Raw genomic sequence first — 15,782 nt, forward strand, 5'->3', positions numbered from 1 at the left:
GGGCGCATAGGTAATGGGGCATATGACATTTTACTGGCGAACCATTGGTCCTAGAGGCATACTTCCAGTTGGAAAAAGTACCCGAATAACGTGTAGTACTCAGATATTTGATTCATGTTGCCGGGGGTTATATAGTTATTAAAATAAAAATATTAACTTTTTATGCGGACACCCTGTGCCCCAATACCCAATAGGAAAGTTGTTTCCCGGTCTCCAACAAAAAAATCCATCGTTTCTAAGTGCAATATTCACCGAGATATTCGAAGAAGGTTGGGGAAAAAACATCATTAAACGAGAGGAAACCATTTTACCCGCATTTAATGCTGTTTTTTCCCAACCAAATTTCCTCAATTTTTCGAATTCGCATATCTCAGTGAATATTGCACTTACAAACGTGAAATTATTTTAGTTGTCTTCGGAAAAGACAGAGCAACAACTTCTTAATTTATTTTATTTTATAACTAGACAACCCCTTACAACATGATTCACATATCTGAGTTAGACACGTGATTTGGGTACTTTTTCTAGTTGGGTATGTCTTTAAGACTAACGGCTCGCCAGTAAAATGCCATACGCCCCGTTACCCATGCAGTCTGCATACGCACGTAAAAGAATAGTTTGAGACGAAATACAGTCGACTCTCGTTTTAACGAATACCGTTATAACGGGAAAAAATATCGCTTTAAAGAAAACTTTTCTAATGCCCCGGATAAGTTTACATAGGAACAATATAAAAATCTGAAATTCTTTTGTAACGAAATTTCTTTATTACTCCGGTCTCTTGGAGTTCATTATAATGGGGTTTGACTAAATTCCCACCAAAAAAAATCTGATATTTTTCCACTAAAGTAATTGAACTTTTGCAATTTGATCTGAAAACAGTCCTTTTTATAGTGATTATGGCATTTTACTTTTATAAATTTCGGAAGGAAACAAAAGGAGGAAAGGGTGGGGAGAAAAAAAGAAAAATGGCCAAGAGGGGCTCTGTTGTGCGTGAATGCCATGAAATTCCACTTGTGCGCAAGGGGATTCGGGCCTCACTCTCAGTTTTATGACAAAATTTCGCATTTATGAGACGTTTGACTACGGTCACGATTAATGTCTATATATAGCTTTCAATATTAAAATATTTCATTTATACGAAGTACATAATTTCAATTATTTGACATTTTCATTTTGACTCGAACTCCAAATCTTTGGCATTTAGACATCATTTCAAACTATCAAATCCACGAGATTTTTGCTGATTGTGAAAAATGCGTCGCTGAATTGGTTTTGCATGCGTATTTTCAACACTAAAAACCACAAATTTTAGGTTGAGTGATACAAAGATACGCATTGAGCCGGTCGGTTGTGGACATTTCAAAGTAAAGACTTACGTGAGAATTTATTACACGTTTCTGAAAAATCAGCAGATGCCCTGACTCTCAAATAAATGAATTTAAATTGCTTTAAATGTGGTCATACGTCATTTTAGAATTTTCTTTTCTAATGTCCACAACATTGTTCTTGCAGTATAGGAAAATTGCATTGAAATTATTTGGGATGTTGCAGGCCAGCAGCAGGCTTACGTAGTAGGGCAGTTAATAGGAAGCATTACAGTATAGATTAAAAAAAACTTTAAAGATTTTGTCAATCTTAGTCCTACTAAGTCCCAATACATTATCTGCTTGGATTGCATATAGACAGTGCCGTCTTAAGGCATGGGCCCACCCGGGCACGGCCCGGGGTCCTCAAGAGAAGAGGGGCCTCACAAAAGTTAGATCTTGTTAATTATTAATTAGATCTAGTCGAGAATTTGCCTACTAGGGCCTCACAGAAATCACTTGGCCCGGGGACCCATGATGCTCTTAAGACGGCCCTGTATATAGAAACCAATTAGCAAACCAAATGACGTTAAGACCGTCTTAAATATGTTTAAAATCACGTATTTTTCCTCATGTATGATTTGGTCTCTTGGAGTTCGTTATAACTGAATTCGACTTTATTTCCTTTCAGTGGAGGCAATGGGTTGGCACACCCCTCCCCCAAAAATTCATAAAAAATACCCCAGAGCAATCATTCCTTATTCGATTGTTATAAATATATTCCCCATCAGACCACTGAGGTTTAGAGGCGTCGCGATTTCGATACCCGGTTCGTTCTTGTCAGAAAACTTTCCTGACATAGGGGGTACAACAAAAAATGACGACTTGACCGCAGCACAAAATTGCTGAGTCCCCCATCGAGGGGGTTAGCGCACCAACCTCTCGATGAGTATAAGAAACAAGCCTGTCGTTCGGAATCGGCAATAAATTGTAGGTCCCGGTCTAATTAGCCCTCGTGTGCAGAAAATGACCGTGATGCGACAAAAATGATCAATGATCAGACCACTCAGTGCCGGTTGAAGATAGCTTTGAGCTAAACTAGATGGCTATCCGTCTGTAATTGCATGAAAACGATGGGGTTTTTTTTTACACATTTACATTTCTCACCCATCTACTTCTTGGATTGCATTTACTACCAGCACTCAAAAGAATGTCAATGAATGGTCAACAAATCTTTGTCTGCCTTCTTTATGGCAGCCCTCTTTGAATGAAAAGTCTTCGAACACACACAACTTTCTGTCTTTACAGTTACTCCATTTTGCTTAAACCTCTTCTATAGTTTGTGTAAGGGCCTACTGTCACCCCCAAGTCGTAAACCCACCGAGATTACATGCAACACTTTTTTTATTTCCTTCCTCATGTTAATGTTACTTGAATAGCGGAAAAATTGCGAAAAATATATTCTATGCATTTTTTGTTTCAAATTAAATTTTTTTAGTCAGAGTGACTAAAAAAATTTAATTCCGCAAACTTCTTCGTGGCTCCCGTATCAGTAGCCGTGGCTCCCCTTTTGCCAGATTTTCATCCGTGCCCCCCCCCCCCCGGAATATCCTAGGGTCCCCCTGAGGCCATATGGCCCCCGGTTGAGAACCACTGATCTAGGGCGTTCACCCGGAAAGTGAAAGGACGTGGTTTCGATTCCCCGCAGGGGCAATTGAATTTTCTCTCTTTCCAAAATATATCTTCGCGACATCCAGTTGTTAAAACCTTCGTATATGGTAGCGGAGAGTGACGTCATCCTTGTACAAAGAATATACATGCATAATATAGTCTCGAATGCAAATAAATAGATTTATGGAAAAATACAAAGTTAGGAAAATAATGTTAACTAGGCGCATGGGGCAAAGATGGGGAGCAAACCAAAACAGAAAGGGAAGGGGGAGCGTCAAAACTGCTGTTGCAAGAAAAATGCAATTTTTGATGTGTCCTCGATTAATCGGAAAAAATGCAGACACATAGAAGGAGAGGGGTGCTAAAAATTAGCTTTCTAAATTTAAAATGCCAAAGCCAATTGTTTTTATATTTTTTGCATTGTTTTTATATTTTTTGCATTGTTTTTATATTTTTTGCATTGTTTATGTTTTTGCATTTCTTTGCGGTTTCTGTGTTCACGCATTTCTTCAGTGTATTTGCATTTTCACAATTCTTCATTGTTTTTGCGTATTTGTATTGTTTTTGTGCTGTTTTTTATTTATTCATTGTTTGTTTTTTTTATTTTTTTTTGTGCTGTAATATTTTGTGTGTACGAGATTCTGTGTACGCACATATGATTGTGTATAATATAGTTTTAACCGACACGGTCCCGACCGGTTTCAATCCCCTCTGTCGCCACAGTGGTGATCGGCTGTAATTGGTTTTCTGTGATTCACAACTTCAAGGCGTGAATGCAAGGCGATCTCCCCGTTAAAAATTCTCGCCACAGAGAGCAACAGGCCTACAACAGTACAATTATTCAATCATTGCACTTACTCATAGTTGAAAAAATTGATGGGGCAGTACTACACATAAAAAGTAATACACAGTAACAAACTTTCTGTTAGCTTCACAACACTCACAACCGCATTCCAATTTGTTCCGATTCGTTAGAAGTTCCGCAGAGGAATGATGACGAGGTGCATGTGTGGTTTTGCAGCAGCAGGTGGTGAGGGAAATCACTGGAATAAGTAGCAAATGTGAGAATTTTATTAGGTCCACAGATCAGGCGAAAAAATATATATGTATCGGAATACGAAATAGTGCGTAAAACTACTTATTTCAAACGTAAAAGTAAAAAATTGGAGGGATTCCCGTGCAATCAGAAACCCCAATGAAAAATTTATTTACGATGAAAAAATTTATTTAAAAAAACTGTTTTTTATTTTACATCATATCAGTTACTTCGAAAGTCTATGAATCGAAATAGTAATAATTTGGTCATCAGTAGAATATGTTATCTTTATTCATCACTATAGTCCGTTTCAGGTTAACTTTGCAGTGAACGGAATCTACTCACTCGTTGCTATGGGAACGAAAGCCTCTTAACCAATGTATCGATGCGCGGTCTCGGTAAGGTATGGCCGATTCTCGCGAATCTCACTGAGAAAAATCTTTTACGTGTAGCGTAATTGCACAGTTAAATTAGAAATAATTATAGAATTAAAAGAAAACCATTGCCGATACTTTCAGAAATTTAAGTGAGGTTTTTGAAATCATTTGTTTTCTTTTTGATTAGAAAGTGCTTTAAAATTTAGAAAAAAATAATTATCTTCTATCAGCGCGTCACTTACTCTTCATTGATGTGCTGTAACACTAAAAAATTCCAAAAACACAGTAATATTTTTCTGCAATGTTTCCTTCCCTCAGCTGAAATTTATTTGCAAAAAAATCCAAACAATATTATGTGAAAGCAACGTATAATTTTAAAATACTGTGTATTAGCCATGGCTCTCAAAAAAACTTGGGGATTTTTAATTTTTTCTTCAATTTACATGAAAAAAATTAATGTTAAATAAAATTTTTGAAGCCGATCAAAGAAAAAAAAAATTAAGAAGCAGATTAACTCTGTTTTTACGTGTAAATGCAAGAATAGCACCAAATAATAATGATACGGAAACGTTTAGAATTTTTTTACTCACTTTTCTTGCCGAAATTTCCATCGCTCGACGTCCCCCAACCCCCCACCCCCCATTCCCCGAATGGTACACGTCGATGCCACTTGCTTTCATGATAGTTTTAGTCTTTTGTTGCGGTTACGGATGATTCTTGTCGAGTTTTGTTTACAGTGAGTATTCAAAAACCGATACAACTGTCACATAAAAGATGAAAGCCCAAACCACTGTGGACCCCCCCTCTCATTTATTTTATCCGAAGAGACACTAAAGGCAAGGGGCGCATCTGGAGAAACAGGTGGGTGGAAGATGACGTCCGTTCGTGTGAGTGGAAGACGCGACTCGTGTCAACACTCTCCGTGATCGGAAACTGTAATTACCCCATAAACATGGCAAAAAATAATTTAAAAAAAGGAGGACCTAAAACAAAAAACTTCTGCACCCATTATAGGGCCTCTCACAATAGTATCGGCACTCTCGTGGAAGAGAAACACTTCTTGTAATCGGTTCAAAACGATATTTTTTCAGTATTTTTTTCAAAATCATAGAAAAAAATTGAAATATTCTGTATAATGGATCATCGTAAAACTCCGATATATGAGAACTATATTTTGCGGCGAAGGAATACACTCTCTACCTTTCTCTTCACTGTAAAGTTAACCTGAAACAGACTATAGATGGCAGTAAACAAAAATTAAGATATAACGGAGTCGGACTAGTACATGTAGATCGAGATCTTCGCGGGTTTTTAATTTTTTGTACGGGGCCGTCTTTGGTAAATTTATGGAAAAATTAAAAAAAACTACTCCTCTGTCCCTGGGATTCAGTTCAACTGTTTCATTTGAGTTCATACTATAGTATTATTGAAAGTAGTAGTAAGAAATGATGGGGTGGGGGAAGACTACAGACAATTTTAAGGTATAAAATTCCCAAAATTTCGAAATTATTGAAAATATAGCATTTTCATGCTGGTATTCATCGAGAAAAATACGAGCAATGGTGATCCTTAGGATTTATCCTTGGTTCCTAGACAACCTCTGCCGTATTTCGTGGGAGAGGGCAAAGTGGACTTAGTCGAGCATGGGTTGTTTCATTTGGGACATAACAATCAGAATTTTTCATATTCCTTGGGAGGTCAAACATTCAAAAGTTGTCGAGAGGGACACTGGTTCAGGTGTCATGGTAGACAACTTTTTATGAATCTCTGGACATTGTTCAGCAACAGGTGGTTTTCATTTTTAGAACAGTTTACTCAAGGTCCCCAAAAATCATCATAGAGAGACAGATACACTAAACCTGATGGCATCATGTGAAACATTCAAAGTTTCGAACAGTATATATGTTACAGTTAAAGTGTGTAATTCAGTTATTTCATAGAATAACTAGTTATTTCATGAAATAACTGATCAATTCACAGTAAAATTGTGTAATAGAACAATAATTCCACACGTTAACCAGTTATTCTGAGAAATAACTAATGTTAGCCTTTTGAGTTGTAAAAAGAAACAATTTGACTGAATTATACAGCATACAAAATGTTAATTTAATTATTAAGGTGATTATTAAGGTTAATTTACTGTTAAGGTGAAAGGTAAAAGAAACACGTTTACTTATCACCCCCTACTGAAAGTTAAATGTGAATGTGCTTCTTTTTTTTCACTTGAACGAAGTGTTGATCTAAGTGTATTCTATGAAATAACTAGTTAAAATATATAGAATACAAGTGAATTTCACGCTTTAACTGAATCGATCAGTTATTTTATAAAACAACTGGGTATTTCTACAGAATATAATGCATTTTATACATTAGCGTTAAAATGCACATAGAATGGACCATAATCTTTCATACACCGACAACTTCTTAAACAAGTCGGCATGGGTTAAAACCAACGAAAGCTGGTGGTAGACTCTGGAGCAGTAGGGAGTTTTTCCTCAAAAAACGATTGGAATCGTTTTTCATCCAGGTTGATGGATTGCCAGTCGATGAATAAATTAAAAATCATATATGATTGGATTGGATTGGATTGGATTTTGAATTTTTTGGCGCAAGGACCAATTTGGTCAAACTGCGCCAAAGCAAGACATAAAAATGAGAAAAATGTCCTTCTGTCATGTCAAAAAATTAAAACATATAAAACGGAACATGAAACGTAAAACAATGACATAAATTTTAAAAACTATAATTTGTCATAAAAACCAATGGCTTTGATGAATTTAAAAATGCGAGATGCATCGCTATTGTCATTTAAAATATCATGAAGTGAAAGATGACTATGACCAAAAGCGGTCGTAAAATGATGACGATGATGTGAACAAGTAAAAGCATGAGCAATGGTCAATGGACTTTGACAATGAGGGCACTCTGGTTGACTCTCTCGTAATAACAAATATGATTGTGTTAGGCGACTGTGTCCTATGCGCAACCGGGCAAGCAGAACTTCCTCCTTTCTGTTAGTTCTGCAGCTCGAACGCCAAAGGCCAAGTGTGGGCTTGATGGCATGAAGTTTATTATTTATCTGATGGTTCCAATGATCCTGCCAGCGGTGATGCATCACTTCCCGGAGGATTGAGAAGTGGTCACTGGCAGGTACCAAAAGGTTATTGTCAATGTTAGTTGTTGTTCGAGCTGCGTTGTCTGCTTTTTCGTTGCCCGGTATTCCTACATGACCTGGTACCCAGTAAAATTTTACTGTGGTACCATGATGAATGAGGTAATGCAGTTCATGAAAAATGGCATGAATGAATGGATGAGTGTGAAACGTACAGGAACACAGTGTTTGTAATGCGCTGAGAGAGTCACTATAAATGATGCATCGTCGGTGGCGTTTGCGTCGTATATGACGTAGAGCCTGAAGGATTGCGTACAGTTCTGCCGAATAAATAGAGAATGTGTCGTGAAGTTTGAAAGATGTCTCCTCACAGCAGATGTAGGCACAACCGACATGCCCAGGGCTCTTGGAGCCGTCGGTATATATGGGGAAGTACCTGTTGTACCTACCCCTGTGCCTGAAGAAAATCTGTCGATATATGACTTCTGCTGTGGTGGCTCTAGGGTATAATGATAATGAAAGAGAGACATCTGGCAGAGACTGCTCCCATGGTGCCAGTTGCCAAGCAACTGGGGCCACATGACCGATGTCTAATTCTAGTTCTTCCACAAGTGCCCTCATACGAAGACCGTAAGATGGAACACATGAAGGTCGAGCAGCAAAAAGTCTATGAAATGACGGATTGAAAATTACATTATGAAGTGGATGACCTGGTAAAGACTTCATCTTGATAAAATATTTCAAAGAAAGTTGTTGGCGTCTTGATGTCAGTGATGGCTCGTTGCATTCGACATACAGGCTCTCCATTGGAGACGTCCGGAAAGCTCCAGAACAAATCCGCAGGGCGAGATGGTGGACTGGGTCGAGCACACTCAGATAGCTCCGAGGTGCCGACCCGTATACAATGGAGCCGTAGTCGAGCTTCGAACGTATTAGAGCTTTATATAAGTGAAGGAGCGACTTACGGTCTGCTCCCCACGATGTAGAAGAGATGACCTTCAAGAGGTTCATCGTCTTCATGCAACGAGCTCTCAACTGTGAAATATGAGGTTTAAATGTAAGTTTCTTGTCAAATGTAATGCCGAGGAATTTTGTATTCTCTACAATAGGTATTTGACTATTATTTAAAAATAATTGTGGGTCATCATGAAGCTCACGACGCCGGCAAAAATGCACAGCGACGGTTTTGTCGGCGGAGAAAGAGAAACCGTTATCATGAGCCCACTTGCTGATCTTGTTGAGAGCAGTTTGCAATTGTCTCTCGGCTGACCTCATATTCACTGATTGATATGATATTAACAGATCATCCACGTAAAGTGCGCCAGTGACTGACAACGGGAGTTGGTTCAACACCCCGTTGAGTCTCAAAATAAAAAGTGTTACACTTAAAATGCTACCTTGAGGTACACCTTGTTCTTGAATTTGGGGAGCTGATAACGTGCTTCCGATCCGTACCTGGAAGATGCGGCGAGCAAGAAAGTTCTTACTGAAAATGGGCAAGTTGCCCCGCAAGCCGCAATTATAGAGGTCGGAAAGAATTCCGTGCCTCCATGTACGATCGTAGGCCTTTTCTATATCGAAAAATATAGCTATCATATGCTCCCTCTTTACGAATGCTTGTCTTATTGATGTCTCAAGGCGTAACATATTGCATGTTGTGGACCTGAACCGTCTAAAGCCGCTTTGATGTTTCGATAAAATATTGTTAACCTCAAGGTAGTGAATAAGGCGATAGTTGACCATGCGTTCCATGAGCTTACATAGACAGCTGGTCAAAGCAATAGGTCGGTAACTATTAGGTTGCTGAGGATTTTTGCCAGGCTTCGGAAATGCAAGAATAATGGCTGCTCGCCAGGTGTCAGGAAATGAATGACTGATCCAGATCCGATTAAATAATATGAGTAAATGTGAGAGTGATTCAGATGAGAGATGCCGAATCATGGAATAATGAATGGCATCCGGCCCTACAGCTGAGTCAGGACTTCGCTGTAAGGCCGTCGTCAGTTCATGAAGGGTGAACAATGAATTGTATCCCTCCGGTGTAAAAGGCCGGAAGGTGTACGATGTACGTTCGGCCGATGATTTAATGGGATGAAATGATGGGGGATAATTCGCATCACTGGAGACAGTGGCGAAATGGGCGGCGATGGTATCCGCAATATCCCTCACATCGCTGATGATAGTGCCATTTGTGTTTAAAATAGTGATCGGATGAGACTGATAATGACCATTGATTTTTCGGATCCGGTCCCAAATGACTTTCGATGAAGTAGATGAATTGATTCCCGTGGTAAACTTTTGCCAGGACTTGCGTTGAGCCTGGCGCCTGGTTCTTCTCGCTATCGCCTTTGCTTTTAAAAACGCCAACTTGTTCTCATGGGTAGGATACCGCCGGAACCTACTCCACGCTTTCTTTTGTGCTTTAATCGTGAGACTACATTCGTGGTTCCACCAAGGTTTAGGAAATTTAGGAAGTTTCGAGGAGACTTTGGGTATTGTTTCATTTGCTGCAGAGATGATACAACTGGTCACAAGGTCGACACAGTGGTCGACGTCGGGTTGCGAAACCATATCCTCCGTGATTTCTGCCTTGACCGTGAAGTCTGCCCATCGGGCGGCCAGAAGCTTCCACCGAGGAGGACCCTCAGGTATGCTATGGCTTCGATCAAGGCACTAAACCACTAGAGGAAAATGATTGCTCCCGTGGAGATCCGGATCAACCGACCAGGACCAGTTGGGCAAGAGTGAAGGTGAACATAACGACAAATCTATTGCAGTGAAACTATTGTTTGGGGCATGGAAATGAGTGAAACTACCATCATTCATGATGGCGAGGTCCATATTGTCTAACAGCCGTTCAACCATTTCCCCACGAGGGGTGTTGCTGTTAGAACCCCATATCATGTTATGAGCATTGAAGTCTCCAAGAAGAAAAAATGGTGGAGGTAATTGATCAATCAGATCTTCTAGATCTCTCTGTAAGATGGTGTCATTTGGTGGCAAATAAATAGAACAGATGGTAACTCTTAGGCCTGTAGAGATTTCCACCGCGATGGCTTGCAGGTTCGTGCGCAGCGTTAGAACGCGCGACGACACGTGATGTGGAACCAGCAGAGCAACACCGCGGCAGGCTCTACTCCCGTCATCGTAATCAATACGGAACAGGGAATGTCGCCTGATGTTCCATGTCTCCGAGGGCTTCGTAAAAGTTTCCTGGAGTGCCACGCAAACAGGATGATAACGATTGATCAAATCCTTGAGATCTTCATAATTGGATCTAAGACCACGAATGTTCCATTGAATTATGTTGGCCATAAATTTAAATTTCAAATAGAAGTAGACGGTTCAAGGTCCTTAAATTTATTCCGGTCTATCTTGCGGCGGGTAGTACCGGATTCTGTAGGATTGTCAAGATCCATGTCACCAATCGATGTGTCATCGATAAGTGACAAATTTTTAACGGTGGGATGTGTCAAAGCTCTCTGTATGGCTTTTTTGGAATACCCCGTCTTGAAAGGTTTCTTTTTTGATTTATTTCCAGAACTTATTTTGGGTTTTGTAGCAGTAGATATTTTGAATGTGTTCGCTGTTGCTTTTCCCGCTTCTTCTTCGGAGGTAGTGGACTCCCTCCGGAATCCAGCGGAGCAACAGCAGCCACAACTATTGCATGGTTGATTGGATGCAGTTTGAGTAGATGTGTTAGCAATTGGTTCGGTCTGAGTTGTAATAGAAACCTTTGTTACACTGTTAATCTTGTTAGTAGTCGGTGATTGTGAAGTCGTATTGGCGTATGATTTACCAACTATTGGAGCTTGGTTAGATATTATGCGACGACGTGCTTCGATATACGAGATGTTATTAAGGACCTTGATCTTCTGGATCTCTTTTTCTTCATTCCATTTCGGACACTTCCTGTCAAATGCGGGGTGAATGCCACCGCAATTGACGCACTTGAATGATGTTGAAGTGCAGTTGTCCGAAATGTGGTCCTTCTCACCGCATTTTGCGCAGGTGGGTTGACTGCGGCACGCCGTTCGTGAGTGACCGAATTTCTGGCAGTTGAAACATCTTACGGGGTTAGGTATGTATGGGCGGATTTTGAGGCTATAATAGCCTATCTTAATATCTTTCGGCAATGTCGGTGATGAGAATGTCAGGATTATGTTACGTGATGGAGCTGGATTGCCATTTTTGCGGCTCATAATATGTTTGGCAGATGTTACGCCTTGAGACGCCAGCTCCTCTGTTAGTAGTTCTTCATCCATATTAATCAAGTTAGTATCTGAAATCACACCACGTGAATAATTCAACGTGGGATGGATTTTGACTATTATTGGAATGTCTCCGAGAGATGTGAGCTTTTGAACGAGTTCGGATTGTTTAGGTGTGTTAGTTTCAATGAGAAGGTCTCCTGAACGAAGAGCCTTCACTGATTTTAATGTGCCTATTGCGCCATAGAGAGCTTTGTCTATTATGAATGGTGACACTTTGGCCAGCGGTTTATCAGTGTCAGTACAATGCAGGAAGAAAAATGAAACAGTAGGAGTAGGATCAGTGACAATAGTTTCGCTCATAGCAGTTCTTTGACGTTTTGGTGCATTTTGATTTTTCCCCATTTTGGAGATAATGTGTTCGGCTCCTACCGACCATGCCCACCATGGAGCCCTACAAGGGGACGCGCACACGTAACCGATGAAGGTTAGTAGCAACGCCAGGTTAGGTAGGAGCTATACACCACCGAAGCAGGCGAGCAGACGCGTTCAAGATCCAAGATCGCCGTGAAGCAGCACCAACAAACCTCAACGACGTCCGGCAGGCCCGGACCCTCTACCTGCCCAGTAGTGTAACCCCTTCAGCCACCGAGGCGACCAGCCGATTGACCCAGACGGGGCTAATCCAGGCCTCCCGTTTCGGCTGAATCCGAGGCCAAAGCTAGCGCATCAGGCTAACCAGGATCCCCATCTCCAGCCTTACGGGTCTCCACGCACGGCAAACACGCAGGTAGACAGCGTCCCAGACAGAGCATACGCTAGAAGCAACGCCCCGTCTGGGAGGACCCCTCCCCGCCTGAGCGGGGCCCACAATGAGGGGTTGGACACAGAAGACAAACATGTTCAGGACAAAACGAGACGCAAGACATGTACTGCAAGATGTGTAGTAATAAACATGTAATTTGGGCTATTGAAGGTGAAGTATATGAGCACAAAAAGCGATGACAATGACGTGTGATAGATTTGGCGTTACCCAGAGTGCACCACGAGGAGGCCTATCACATTACACCCCAATCATATATGATAATCTCATCCGGCACATGGGGGCAATACCATGTAGACCAGTGTTTTTCAAAGTATACTATACCCAGGAATAGTCCAGAAGGGTCAGTAGAAGGTACAGGTATAGTATGAGATCCTATGGGTCGGCTTTGAGTTGGGATAAGGAGGAGCGCGCTGAAAACATGGTTTCTTGTTTGAAGTCACTAAAAACTCTGAGTCAATGACTTTTTGTGACTGTTGAACATTGTATTTTGTTCTTATTTTTAAATAGTGTGTATATATTGTCAAATTCTGAGCGAAAATTTGTATTTGGTAAAAAATGGAAAGACTTATACTACCATTTTTGGAAATCTATTGGTATGGCAGTCTCGATCGATACGCGAATTTAATTTAACATTGATTTTCAACCTCCGTGCTTTTATAAATATAGTAAATAATGTAATTGCATACAAGTTTGTCCTGTAAGTGCTAATGCGGCCTTTATCTCATCACCCGTTCGTCGTAGAGGTATGATTTCAATTTAAGAAAAAAATAAGCTCAAGAGACGTTTTAAAATTACCCTGTTCCAGTTTTGAGAGTGAAAATACAGTGTGTCATAAAATAAAAAAATTAAATTTTTATATGGCTCTCCCCCCGTTCTCTAAACTCCCAATTAGAAAGTTGTTGAACTGTATCTCCTGAGGCCAACAGAAAAAACTCCATGTTTCTAAGTGCAATATTCGTTTAGATATTTCAATTTAAAAACCGGAAAAAAAGTTATGAGAGAATAGCAAAATTAGCGAACAACGCTCTTTTGCCTCATTTATGCAGTATTTTTTCAGATGTTTGCAATATTTGAATTCGGCGAAAGCAAAAAAAAACCAAAAAAAAAAACCATCAGTTCAGTTGTGATAATGCCAAAATACACTCATGTCCATTAATTAAGGATAATTCAGAATCACACGGAAATCGAAATCTAAAGTAAAAATTTCACCTGTAGAATTATCGCACACATCTGCAAGAATGATATGCAAATTTCAGGAAGCCACCAGATGATGCCGATAGTACGTCACAATGACGAGAGTGTAAGAGGGGGGTATATAAGGAATGATGGCAAAGAAGTGAAACTGTTCACAAGAGTTCTGTAAGGCGCTCAGTGCCATAAGCGAATAGTTATGACACAGAGGACGCATGTGGATGATTTTTTACGTGGTAGAATTATCGGCCGCCTGGAATGTGGGCGTACTCAGAAGGAAGTATCCGAGGAACTTGGAGTTGCCCAAAGTGTCATCTCTAAGCTTTGCCAACGATTCCAAGATAACGGAAATGTCAGTAGACGTTACAGTACAGGTCGCCCCCGAGTTACAACGCCGAATGAAGACCGGTATTTGGCAGTAACTGCCAAAACAAGCAGACGGAGCACAGCATCCGACCTGTCTCGTCAGTTATCTGCAGCCACGGGTACCACAGTTTCAAGGCAAACCGTGTACAGACGTTTGGGAGATATTGGTCTATATGCTCGCAGGCCTGTCAGATGTGTTCCGCTCACGGCAACTCACTGTCGGCAGCGATTAGCCTGGAGTAGAGAACATGCAATGTGGACATCGTCACAATGGGCTTGTGTGATGTTTTCCGACGAGTCCAGGTTTAGTTTGCAGTCTGATTCACGTCGGACTTTCATATGGAGAACGCCAGGTACCCGTTACCACCAAGACAACATCATTGAACGACACCGTTACGGTGGTGCAGCATTGCTCGTTTGGGGTGGAATTATACTGGGTTCCAGAACAGATCTGCATGTTCAAACCGGAACCATGAAAGCCCAAATTTATCGGGACATCATTCTGGAACAACATGTACGTTTGTTTAGGGGTGCCATGGGCACAGAATTTGTGTTTATGGATGACAACGCCCGTCCTCACCGAGCAAACATCGTAAACGAATGCTCCGGAACTTCGGAGAGCATTGCTTGCTGAGTGGAGTGATCTTCCCCAAGATTAGATCGATAATTTGATACTCAGCATGCCAAGGCGTTGTACGGACTGTATTTCATCGCACGGGAGACATACAATGTATTAACCATCATACCAACCATGTAATAGTAAGTTTTTGTAAAGGAGATATTTTCTACAATTGCTCCAGGGAGCAAAAATCGTAGTTTTTATGAATGGTATGATACATACACCATCGTTTTTGTTCTTTATCTTTTGTTTAATAAATGGGCTTTATGAATAAGTAACGTTTGTTTTGTTTATGAACCTTTATTTGTCGGAGCTGGCATTATCCTTAATTTATGGACATGAGTGTAAATAAAAAAAGCGCTAATATTTTGCTCGTTATGCGAATTGTTCGTTAACCGAAGTTCCACTGTATTTACTTATAGCCACGTTTCTTTAAATTTTCGTCGTCTTAGAGATGGTGTTAGATGACACAATTAAATTATAATCATCCCAATTCTCTTATACTAACCGTGATTCTAATGAATTCATAGAAATGCTGGAAAAAAATCTCAAATGTGTTCCATAGTTGGCGAAAGAAGTAATTTTTTAAAATCACTTTCGGAAAAAAATTCAGAACTAACGAGAGAAACGATTTTTCATAATAATTGAAATGATTTTTTAGTTTAAAAAAAAAAAATTCAAATTGATGAAAGAAATTATTTTTCATAACTATTGAAAGATAATTTCAGAACGGAATTAATAAAATGAATATTTCCAGAATTAACGAAGATTTTTATATTTAATGAACAAATAATTTCAGAATTTTTTTTGATGAAAATTCTTATTAAACGGAAAAGTTTCAGAATTAATGAAAATTGATATTTTTAATGAAGAAAAAAAATCCTAGAATAAATAAAATATCTTACATAGCAGAGGGTCCCCCCATCTCCTCCCCAGTTTGATTATGAGTTCTGGAATGAGTATGGCCCCCACCTGTTAAAAATGTGTGAATCTAGATATCGTAGTATGACTTTTTGATCATCGGGCTTCATGGAAATTCTTTTTATTATAAATAAATATTGCATAT

Source organism: Pholcus phalangioides, unplaced genomic scaffold, assembly GCF_987345545.1.
Source record: "Pholcus phalangioides strain wild (caught in Gottingen) unplaced genomic scaffold, Ppha-v1.0 ptg000019l_1, whole genome shotgun sequence".
In the NCBI taxonomy this organism is placed as follows: Eukaryota; Metazoa; Arthropoda; class Arachnida; order Araneae; family Pholcidae; genus Pholcus; species Pholcus phalangioides.